The following is a 13,067-nucleotide window of genomic DNA, read 5'->3' as shown; positions in this document are numbered from 1 at the left end:
ATGGGACTGCCGGGGTTGCCGCTGGGGTGGCACCTTCTGGAACTGAAGTCCTTGGGCTTGACGTGCTAGACCTAGGGAGGCGAAGAAACCCTTCAGAGTCAACGATGAAGTGGACACCACCGAAAGTAGTATCCATGTTGCCACACGATTCTGCAGAGATCAGGCGCGACGCCTCGGTGTGCGGTACGAACTTGAAGGACCCGCAGCGGACTGAATCTTTTGGATTTGACGGTATTGGCGATTCGAGCACAAACGCTGCAGATGTGACTGGTACTGCCGATGAATTGCCTTGTGCCGACAGGCTTCCCATAGACGGCGCCAATTGTCGAGGGTACTCCTCGGCAATGCCCTCCGATTGGGGCTTAGGGTTGATGGAATCCTGTAGGCTGACACGAGACATCGGTGAATAGACAAGCGGGGAGAGCGATTTACCCAGGTTCGGGGCCCTCGATGAGGTAAAACCCTTACGTCCTGCATGTCTGATCTTGATTATGAGAATATTGGGTTACAATGGGGTGCCGAAGGTTTCAGCTATGATCTCGTCGAGAGGCTAAGTGCAACAGCGACCTAGCTCTAGACTTTTGGTGGCTAAAGTTGCTCAGATTGATTGTGTCCCTCGGCAGCCCCTCTCCTGGCTTTTATATAGGAGGCCAGGTCTCAAGAGGTTTGTCCGAGTACGACTAGGTTTACAAAAATCCTAGCTCTAAACTTTCCTTGTTCGGCTCTTCTCTGTCTTGTTCTTCAAGAAATCTTCTCCAGCGTCGTCCTAGTGGCCCGCCTTGCCATCGGGTATCTTCATGGGCCTCTAGTCGGCCCGAACGAGATGAGGCAATATCGGTTACTCGAAGGGTAATGCCCACGTCAGGTCTCCTCCCTACTCTTGAAGCTTTCGCTCGCTTCTTCTGCCTCCGGATCAACTCGGTCCAGGGCAAAAACATCCCCAAGCCCAAGTCTCCAACCCAATGCGGCTCCTGCATCATCAGCGCGCGCCAGGGGAGCCCTTTCTTCAAATTCTCCGATCTGGAGTCATGCCGGGCATGGCAACATACCTTCTTTTATGTAAGGAACAAGGGCGCCGCTGATTTCATCAACCTGCCGGCCTACAATCCGGGACCGCCAACAAGGGCCAACTGGAAGCACAATCCGGGGAATACCCATATCGAAACCAACCGGATTATCCGCTTCATGGAGCAGCTCATCAAGGACACGGACATCTGTTCCGACGATATCATCCAGGTGTTCATCTCACGCTGGGTGCTCCCCCTCTAGCATCGGGTTCACAAGATGAGCCAGATGTGTGGCCGCCGCGATCCCACCAAGATCACCAGCTGTACCCTAAGCACGACGGACGTGGCCCTTAAGGCTAGGTAAATTTTCCAAACCTACATGCCGCTGGAGTGGTCCTGGGGCCTTCTTCCCCTCAGCTCCACCAATCCTCCATCTGCCGAAGTAAGAGCTTAAGCAATCCGGACTATTTTTCCGGTAGCCTCTGATGTGTACATAACTTTCTTTTTTCTCTTTTTCAGGCCTGCGAGCGCTTTCCTCACATTGCCGCGGGGGCACGAGGCCCTTGCCGCAAGCGCCCCCTGGACGAGGTGGACTCGGATCCTTACGTGGTCGGGAACAAACACAAGATGGGCCGGACCCATACCTCGCGCCCCGGTAAGTTTTCAGCCCACGATTCCGGTTCTGATGACGAGGTCTCTATTCTTGAGGTATTTTGCTCTTTCTCTTCCTCATATATTGTTTCTCTGTAGATCTCCCCTCAGGCAGCGCCAACCCACAGGTCGTGGAGCACGCTGTACCGCTGGAGGTAGAGGTTGGCCAGGAGTTCCTGGACAAACTTGCCTCGCGCGAGCGCAAGAACAAGGCTCCGGCCTCCGAGGCCGGCATGAGCGAGGATCCGCCCGCCAAGCGCTCCAAGAAGGGCGATGCCGGCAAGAAGGGCTCCGTCAAGCGCTACTGGTCTCGAATGCCGGTTGCCTCCGGGTAAACTTCCGATTCTTTTTACTTCTTGCTTTTCGCTCGAGTTTGCTTTTCCGGTTGCTTTTTCCCAACCTTCTTTCTCTTTTCTTTCTCAGGCCCGCGCTGAGCCTCACCCGGAGCGCACCGGGCATGAGGCCGAAAACTCCTGAGGGCGCTCCCAGGGTCTCTCCTCCTCATCAAGCAAGTCCGGTACCATCTGGTGCCGGCAATTCTCCTGCCTCCTCTCGGGGGCAATACAAGTGCGGGGCGCGCGGCCCCTGAACCTCCACATCACCGCGCGGAGGAGGATCTACCTTCCCCTCCAGAAGCAGAAGACACCGGCGCCAGCAACACCGGCGCCGGCACCGAAGAAGCCGGGAGAGCGGAACCTCTGGTTCGCTCTCCACACAAGAAGAAGAAGAAGAAGAAGGCGACTGCCTCCCCCACCAAGATCTTGCCGGAGCCTTCCACTCCGGCAGCCTCTCCTCTGGCTAAGGGTACGCCGGAAGCCGCTGCAGCCTCCAAGGAAGCAGCGCCAACTCCCCCGGCGGCTCCTACCGGCAAACCTGCTGCCGCCAAGCCAACTCCTCCAGAGGGCGCCAAGCTCACCGCCTAGCAACTTGCTGCGGTGGTGACCGCAGCGACCTCTCCATCATCCGGCTCGCAGTCCCTTGTGCTGCACGCCGGCCGTGCCGCCGTTGCGGCCGGTGAGACGGCCTCAGCTCAGCTGGGCCGGATTACCGAGCTCAACCGTGGAGGTGCCGACCTGGGGCATCTGCTTGATCACGTTGAAAAGTGGAATCAGGCGGATATGTCCCCAGCGACCCGCGGCCTGGGTAAGGACAAGCTACCGGTGATCGACCCTGCCGGCCCTCAGAGCACTGGGCAACACTTCAGCCGGCTCCGGCGCGCGGTCAGAGAGTTTGACACCGCGTGGCATGATGCCAACGCCAATGTGGTGGTAAGTTGCAGAACCTCAAAATTCCTTACATTCATGCCGGTTTTCAATCTTATATATATTCTCCTAGTCCCCGAGTTTCGGGTTGAGAACGCAGCTCTTGGCGCAAAACTCCTTTAGAAACACAAAAAACCGGCATAGCCAGTCCCCGAGTTTCGGGTTGAGAACGCAGCTCTTAGCGCGAAACTTCTTTTAACACCGGCATCTTCTTACCGGAACTTTTTTTAACTTGAAGAGGGCACGCTGGACACCCGGAAGCAGCTCTTCGAAGAGCTTCTGTGGGAGCACCGGGACCTCTCAGAGGCCCACAGCAAGTGCCGAGGTTAGCTCTTGTGCCTCCGGCTTCTTTTTACTGGTTGCTTTTTTCCTTTCAATACTTATAACTTTTTTGCACACCAGCTCTTCCGGAAGCCTCCTTCGAGGACCTCTCAGCTCAGCTCTCCGCGCTCAAAGGTACCACTTTTTCTTTCGTTTGTCTTGCATCTTTTGAATCTACCGGATTCATCTTGTTAACTATTTTTTCTTCTGGTTTATAGCTGAAAAGGAGCAGCTTGCCCAGGAGCACCGCAAGGCTCTGGATGCCCAGAGGGTTATGACCGCCGGGTTGAAGGACCAGCTCACGCAAGCTGAACTCCGGCACTCGCAGGAGCTCAAGGAGGCCCAGGCTGCAGCGGAGGCCAAGTTGGATGAATCTCTGAAGGAGTTCACCAACTCCAGCGCGGTGCTACGGACGGAGCTGGAGGAGGAGAGCTGGGCGCGGAAAGAGGCGCAAGACCGGATCACCACCCTTACCACAGATCAAGCTGAGTATGACCTGTTAGTTATGCAGGCTGATGCGCTGGCCTTCAGTAAGCCTTTTTTCTTCTTTTTGCTTAAAAGCTTTTTCTTTCCGGCAACATCTTTTTATACCGGTTGCTTTTCTCTTTCCCCGCAGAGCTCTTCCCGGATTCGTAGGCACATGCCCTCAAGAAGGTGGCGGATCGCAGGGCTGAGCAATCTATGAGCAACCCGGATGCGCCCTGGGACGCTTACGACCACTTGGTTGCGCTTGCCGCCCGGATCCAGCATATGCGATCTGTGGACCGGCACTTGGTCGATCTGCCGGATGGAGATCTTCAAAGTGTTGTGGCCCGGGGAAGCGGTGCCGGGCAACGTGACGCTCATCTCCGACCGCCTCAAGGACGCATGCCGGAGGTTCCGGGAATGGAGGTGCTCAGCGGCCCGTGCCGGAGCTGATGCAGCGCTACGCGTTGCCTGCTCCTGGTACGTGTACCTGGATCTCGACGCCCTCCACAGTCTTCGCGGCGACGCGCCTACTGATACGGACCCGGTCATGACCGCCAAGCGCCAAGACCGCGCGTACCGGATTGCCGAATTCTCCCGGTTCCGCACCTTTATCCCTCCTCCGGAAGATGTCAAAGACGACGTCTCTGACGAGGAAGAGGAAGGTTTCTGTGAAGACGAAGAGGAGGTTGTGGAAGAGGGTGAAGTGCCTCCAGAGCAAGCCCCGGTAGCTCCTGAAGCCGGTCTGCAGCCCCCTGCCGCCTAGACATTCTTGTCCTGTGTTAATCATGCTTGTTGTCTCAAAACACTGTTTGTTAAATTCTCCCCCAGTATGCCGGGGTTCATGATGTAAGATAAAACTCCGCAGCTCTTTTGATTGTGCTACAATTGCTTATGCCGGTATCTTGTATACCGGTAACTTATCAAATTGTGATGTTGTGCTACTTTAGCAATTTGCTTGTGTTGTCTGGTTTGATCTTGCACTGTGAAAATTTCGGAATCGTTTCGGCATCCAATCCGATGCACACTTGGTTCTTTTGCTTTGGCTCTGCCTACCTCTCTGGGGTTTTTGGCGTATGAGTCACAAAGTTCTTTTGCCAAGCAAGCACTTTCTTGAACTTAGAAATAACTCGAATTTTTTCACAAAAAACCGGTATACCCGGGGTTAGTTAAACTTTTTCCGGATTGTTTGTTCTCACTCCCTCTTTTCGTGTTTCACGTGTGATGACGCGTGAAGCACACGTTCGTTGGAAACCCCAAGTGGAAGGTGTGATGCGTACAACAGCAAGTTTCCCTCAGTAAGAAACCAAGGTTATCGAACCAGTAGGAGATGAAGGCCACGTGAAGGTTGTTGGTGAAGGAGTGTAGTGCGGCGCAACACCAGGGATTCCGACGCCAACGTGGAACCTGCACAACACAATCAAAATACTTTGCCCCAACTTAACAGTGAGATTGTCAATCTCACCGGCTTGCTGTAAACAAAGGATTAAACGTATGGTGTAGAGAATGATGTTTGTTTGCAAAGAACAGCAGAGAACAATGATTACAGTAGATTGTATTCAGATGTAAAAGAATGGACCGGGGTCCACAGTTCACTAGTGGTGTCTCTCCAATAAGAAATAGCATGTTGGGTGAACAAATTACAGTTGGGCAATTGACAAATAGAGAGGGCATAACAATGCACATACATATCATGATGACTAATATGAGATTTACTTAGGGCATTACGACAAATTATATAGACCGCTATCCAGCATGCATCTATGCCTAAAAAGTCCACCTTCGAGTTAGCATCCGCACCCCTTCCAGTATTAAGTTGCAAACAACAGACAATTGCATTAAGTATGGTGCGTAATGTAATCAACACAAATATCCTTAGACAAAGCATTGATATTTTATCCCTAGTGGCAACAACACATCCACAACCTTAGAACTTTCATCAGCACGTCCTGCATTCAATGGAGGCATGAACCCACTATCGAGCATAAATACTCCCTCTTGGAGTTACAAGTATCAACTTGGCCAGAGCCTCTACTAGCAACGGAGAGCATGCAAGATCATAAACAACACATATATGATAGATTGATAATCAACTTGACATAGTATTCCATATTCATCGGATCCCAACAAACACAACATGTAGCATTACAAATAGACGATCTTGATCATGATAGGCAGCTCACAAGATCTAAACATGATAGCATATGAGGAGAAGACAACCATCTAGCTACTGCTATGGACCCATAGTCCAAGGATGAACTACTCACACATCAGTCCGGAGGCGATCATGGGGATGTAGAGTCCTCCGGGTGATGATTCCCCTCTCCGGCAGGGTGCCGGAGGCGATCTCCTGAATCCCCCGAGATGGGATTGGCGGCGGCGGCGTCTCTGGAACTTTTCTCGTATCGTGGCTCTCGGTAATAGGGTTTTTCGCGACGGAGGGAATAAATAGGCAGAAGGGCAGAGTCGGGGGAGGCACGAGGGCCCCACCCCACAGGCCGGCGCGGGCCCCTCCTTGGCCGCGCCGCCCTATGGTGTGGGCGCCTCGTGGCCCCACTTCGTATCTCCTTCGGTCTTCTGGAAAGCTCCGTGGAAAAAAAGACCCTGGGCTTTTGTTTCTTCCAATTCCGAGAATATTTCCTGTGTAGGATTTCTAAAACCAAAAACAGCAGAAAACAGGAACTGGCGCTTCGGCATTTCGTTAATAGGTTAGTGCCGGAAAATGCGTATAAATGATATAAAGTGTATATAAAACATGTGATTATTGTCATAAAACTAGCATGGAACATAAGAAATTATAGATACGTTTGAGACGTATCAAGCATCCCCAAGCTTAGTTCCTACTCGCCCTCGAGTAGGTAAACGATAACAAGGATAATTTCTGAAGTGACGTGCTGCTATCATAATCTTGATCAATACTATTGTAAAGCATATGATATGAATGAAGTGATTCGAAGCAATGGTAAAGACAATGACTAAACAACTGAATCATATAACAAAGACTTTTCAGGAATAGTACTTTCAAGACAAGCATCAATAAGACTTGCATAGGAGTTAACTCATAAAGCAATAAATTCTTAGTAGAAAGTTTTGAAGCAACACAGAGGAAGATATAAGTTTCAGCAGTTGCTTTCAACTTCAACATGTATATCTCATGGATAATTGTCAACACGAAGTAATATGATGAATGCAAATAAGCAAGTATGTAGGAATCAATGCACACAGTTGACACAAGTGTTTGCTTTTAAGATAGAAAGAAGTAGGTAAACTGACTCAACATAAAGTAAAAGAAAGGCCCTTCGCAGAGGGAAGCATGGATTACTATTTTTGTGCTAGAGCTTTTATTTTGAAAACATAGAAACAATTTTGTCAACGGTAGTAATAATTCATATGTGTTATGCATAAGACATCCTATAAGTTGCAAGCCTCATACATAGAATACCAATAGTGCTCGCACCTTGTCCTAATTAGCTCGGATTTCCATGGATTATCATTGCATTACATATGTTTCAACCAAGTGTCACAAAGGGGTACCTCTATGCCGCCTGTACAAAGGTCCAAGGAGATAGATCTCATTTGATTTCTCGTTTTTGATAGATCTCAACTAAGGACATCCATACCGGGACAACATAGAAAACAGATAATGGACTCCTCTTTAATGCATAAGCATTCAACAACAGATAATATTCTCATAAAGAGATTGAGGATTAATGTCCAAACTGAAACTTCCACCATGATTCATGGCTTTAGTTAGCGGCCCAATGTTCTTCTCTAACAATATGCATACTCAAACCATTTGATCATGATAAATCACCCTTACTTCAGACAAGACGAACATGCATAGCAACTCACATGACATTCAACAAAGGTGTGATAGTTGATGGCGTCCCCAGAAACATGGTTACCGCTCAACAAGCAATTTATAAGAAATAAGATACATAAGCTACATATTCTTTACCACAATAGTTTTTAAGGCTATTTTCCTATGAGCTATATATTGCAAAGACAAGGAATGAAATTTTAAAGGTAGCACTCAAGCAATTTACTTTGAAATGGCAGAGAAACACCACATAGTAGGTAGGTAGGGTGGACACAAATGGCATAGGTTTTGGCTCAAGGTTTTGGATGCACGAGAAGAATACCCTCTCAGTACAAGGCTTTGGCTAGCAAGGTTGTTTGAAGCAAACACAAGTATGAACTGGTACAACAAAACTTACATAAGAACATATTGCAAGCATTATAAGACTCTACACTGTCTTCCTTGTTGTTCAAACACTTTACCAGACAATATCTAGACTTTTAGAGAGACCAATCATGCAAACCAACTTTCAACAAGCTCTATAGTAATTCTCCACTAATAGGTGATAAGTACATGATGCAAGAGCTTAAACATGATCTATTTGAGCAAAACAATTGCCAAGTATAAAATTATTCAAGACCATATACCAATTACCACATGGAGCATTTTCTGTTTCCAACCAAATAACAATGAACGAAGCAGTTTCAACCTTCGCCATGAACATTAAAAGTAAAGCTAAGAACACCAGTGTTAATATGAACAAGCGGAGCGTGTCTTTCTCCAAAACAAAGAATGCTAGGATCCGATTTTATTCAAACAAAAACAGAAATAAAAACATACAGACGCTCCAAGTAAAGCACATAAGATGTGACGGAATAAAAATATAGTTTTACTAGAGGTGACCTGATAAGTTGTCGGTGAAGAAGGGGATGCCTTGGACATCCCCAAGCTTAGATGCTTGAGTCTTCTTGAAATATGCAGGGATGAACCACGGGGGCATCCCCAAGCTTAAACTTTTCACTCTTCTTGATCATATTGTATCATCCTCCTCTCTTGACCCTTGAAAACTTCCTCCACATCAAACTCAAAACAAACTCATTAGAGGGTTAGTGCATAATCAAAAATTCACATATTCAGAGGTGACACAATCATTCCTAACACTTCTGGACATTGCTCAAAGCTACTGAAAGTTAATGGAACAAAGAAATCCATTCAACATAGCAAAAGAGGCAATGTGAAATAAAAGGCAGAATCTGTCAAAACAGAACAGTCCGTAAAGACGAATTTTTTAGAGGCACTTAACATGCTCAGATGAAAAAGCTCAAATTTAATGAAAGTTGCGTACATATCTGAGGATCACTCATGAATTTTCGCTGATTTTTATGAGTTACCTACAGAGAGAACTATTCAAATTCGTGACAGCAAGAAATCTGTTTCTGCGCAGTAATCCAAATCTAGTATCAACCTTACTATCAAATACTTTACTTGGAACAACAATGCAATAAAATAAAGATAAGGAGAGGTTGCTACAGTAGTAACAACTTCAAAGACTCAAATATAAAACAAAAGTGCATAAGTAAAATAATGGGTTGTCTCCCATAAGCTCTTTTCTTTAACGCCTTTCAGCTAGGCGCAGAAAATGTGAATCAAGTATTATCAAGAGATGAAGCATCAACATCATAATTTTTTCTAATAATAGAATCAAAAGGTAACTTCATTCTCTTTCTAGGGAAGTGTTCCATACCTTTCTTGAGAGGAAATTGATACTTAATATTCCCTTCCTTCATATCAATTATAGCACCAACAATTCGAAGAAAAGGTCTTCCCAAAATAATGGGACAAGATGCATTGCATTCAACATCCAAGACAACAAAATCAACGGGGACAAGGTTGTTGTTAACCGTAATGCGAACATTATCAATCCTCCCCAAAGGTTTCTTTATAGAATTATCAGCAAGATTAACATCCAAATAATAATTTTTCAATGGTGGCAAGTCAAGCATATCATAGCGTTTCTTAGGCATAACGGAAATACTTGCACCAAGATCACATAAAGAATTACAATCAAAATCATTGACCTTCATCTTAATGATGAGCTCCCAACCATCTTCCAACTTCCTAGGAATAGAAGTTTCAAGTTTTAATTTCTCTTCTCTAGCTTTAATGAGAGCATTTGTAATATGTTTTGTAAAGGCCAAATTTATAGCACTAGCATTAGGACTTCTAGCAAGTTTTTGTAATAACTTAATAACTTCAGAGATATGACAATCATCAAAATCTAAACCATTATGATCTAAAGCAATGGGATCATTGTCCCCAATATTTTGAAAAATTTCAGCAGTTTTATCACAAGTAGTTTCAAAGTAGCTTTTAGCGATTTGTGCAGTTTTGCACGCTTTGCATTAGGAGTAGAAACATTGCTAACACCAATTATTTTACCATTGATAGTAGGAGGTTTAGCATCATGTGAAGCATCAACATTACTAGTGGTGGTAATAGTCCAAACTTTAGCTACATTATTCTCTTTAGCAATTTTTTCTTCTCCTTCCCACCTAGCATGCAATTCAGCCATCAATCAAATATTTTCATTAATTCGAACTTGGATAGCGTTTGCTGTAGCAAATGACTTAATATCTTTAGTTTCATTAAGAATAACTTTCAATTTTAAAAGATCAACATCAGCAGCAAGACTATCAACCTTAGAAGCAAGAACATCAATTTTACCAAGCTTTTCTTCAACAGATTTGTTAAAAGCAGTTTGTGTACTAATAAATTCTTTAAGCATGACTTCAAGACCAGAGGGTACACTCCTATTATTGTTGTAAGAATTACCATAACCGTTACTATTATTAGAAGGGTATGGCCTATAGTTGTTACCGGAATTATTCCTATAAGCATTGTTGTTGAAATTATTATTTTTAATGAAATTCACATCAACATGCTCTTCTTGAGCAACCAATGAAGCTAAAGGAACATTATTAGGATCAACATTAGGTCTACCATTAACAAGCATAGACATAATAGCATCAATCTTATCACTCAAGGAGGAGGTTTCTTCAACAGAATTTACCTTCTTACCCTGTGGAGTCCTTTCAGTGTGCCATTTAGAGTAGTTGATCATCATATTATCAAGAAGCTTTGTTGCGGCGCCTAAAGTGATGGACATAAAAGTACCTCCAGTAGCTGAATCCAATAGGTTCCGCGAAGAAAAATTCAGTCCTGCATAAAAGGTTTGGATGATCATCCAAGTAGTTAGTCCATGGGTAGGGCAATTCTTGACCAAAGATTTCAGTCTTTCCCATGCTTGGGCAACATGTTCATTATGCAATTGCTTAAAATTCATTATGCTACTTCTAAAAGATATAATTTTAGTAGGAGGATAATATCTACCAATGAAAGCATCTTTACATTTAGTCCATGAATCAATACTATTTTTAGGCATAGATAACCAATCTTTAGCTCTTCCTCTTAAGGAGAAAGGAAACAATTTCAGTTTTATAATGTCACCATCTACATCCTTATACTTTTGCATTTCACAAAGTTCAACAAAATTATTAAGATGGGCAGCAACATCATCAGAACTAACACCAGAAAATTGCTCTCTCATAACAAGATTTAGTAAAGCAGGTTTAATTTCATAAAATTCTGTTGTAGCAGCAGGTGGAGCAATAGGTGTGCATAGGAAATCATTATTATTTGTGCTAGTGAAGTCACACAACTTAGTGTTCTCAGGCGTACCCATTTTAGCAGTAGTAAATAAAGCAAACTGAATAAAGTAAATGCAAGTAACTAATTTTTTTGTGTTTTTAATATAGAGAAGGCAAACAAGACAGTAAATAAAGTAAAGCAAGTAACTAATTTTTTGTGTGTTTTTGATATAGAGAAAGCAAACAAAGCAGTAAATAAAGTAAAGTAAAGCAAGACAATAACAAAGTAAAGAGATTGGATGTGAGAGACTCCCCTTGCAGCGTGTCTTGATCTCCCCGGCAACGGCGCCAGAAATTTAGCTTGATGACGCGTGAAGCACACGTTCGTTGGGAACCCCAAGTGGAAGGTGTGATGTGTACAGCAGCAAGTTTCCCTCAGTAAGAAACCGAGGTTATCGAACCAGTAGGAGATGAAGGCCACGTGAAGGTTGTTGGTGAAGGAGTGTAGTGCGGCGCAACACCAGGAATTCCGGCGCCAACGTGGAACCTGCACAACACAATCAAAATACTTTGCCCCAACTTAACAGTGAGGTTGTCAATCTCACCGGCTTGCTGTAAACAAAGGATTACACGTATGGTGTAGAGAATGATGTTTGTTTGCAAAGAACAGCAGAGAACAATGATTGTAGTAGATTGTATTCAGATGTAAAAGAATGGACCGGGGTCCATAGTTCACTAGTGGTGTCTCTCCAATAAGAAATAGCATGTTGGGTGAACAAATTACAGTTGGGCAATTGACAAATAGAGAGGGCATAACAATGCACATACATATCATGATGACTAATATGAGATTTACTTAGGGCATTACGACAAATTACATAGACCGCTATCCAACATGCATCTATGCCTAAAAATTCCACCATCGGGTTAGCATCCGCACCCCTTCCAGTATTAAGTTGCAAACAACAGACAATTGCATTAAGTATGGTGCGTAATGTAATCAACACAAATATCCTTAGACAAAGCATTGATGTTTTATCCCTAGTGGCAACAGCACATCCACAACCTTAGAACTTTCTCACATCGTCCTGCATTCAATGGAGGCATGAACCCACTATCGAGCATAAATACTCCCTCTTGGAGTTACAAGTATCAACTTGGCCAGAGCCTCTACTAGCAACAGAGAGCATGCAAGATCATAAACAACACATATATGATAGATTGATAATCAACTTGACATAGTATTCCATATTCATCGGATCCCAACAAACACAACATGTAGCATTACAAATAGACGATCTTGATCATGATAGGCAGCTCACAAGATCTAAACATGATAGCACATGAGGAGAAGACAACCATCTAGCTACTGCTATGGACCCATAGTCCAAGGATGAACTACTCACACATTAGTCCGGAGGCGATCATGGTGATGTAGAGTCCTCCGGGTGATGATTCCCCTCTCCGGCAGGGTGCCGGAGGCGATCTCCTGAATCCCCCGAGATGGGATTGGTGGCGGTGGCGTCTCTGGAACTTTTATCGTATCGTGGCTCTCGGTAATAGGGTTTTCGCGACGGAGGGAATAAATAGGCGGAAGGGCAGAGTCAGGGGAGGCACGAGGGCCCCACCCCACAGGCCGGCGCGGGCCCCTCCTTGGCCGCGCCGCCCAATGGTGTGGGCGCCTCGTGGCCCCACTTCGTATCTCCTTCGGTCTTCTGGAAAGTGATACGTCTCAAACGTATCTATAATTTCTTATGTTCCATGCTACTTTATTGATGATACTCACATGTTTTATACACACTTTATGTCATATTTATGCATTTTCCGGCACTAACCTATTGACAAGATGCCGAAGAGCCAGTTGTTGTTTTCTGCTGTTTTTGGTTTCAGAAATCCTACAAAGGAAATATTCTCG

The sequence above is a fragment of the Lolium perenne genome, chromosome 4, assembly GCF_019359855.2.
Source record: "Lolium perenne isolate Kyuss_39 chromosome 4, Kyuss_2.0, whole genome shotgun sequence".
Taxonomy (NCBI): Eukaryota; Viridiplantae; Streptophyta; class Magnoliopsida; order Poales; family Poaceae; genus Lolium; species Lolium perenne.
This window is presented reverse-complemented; position numbering follows the sequence as displayed.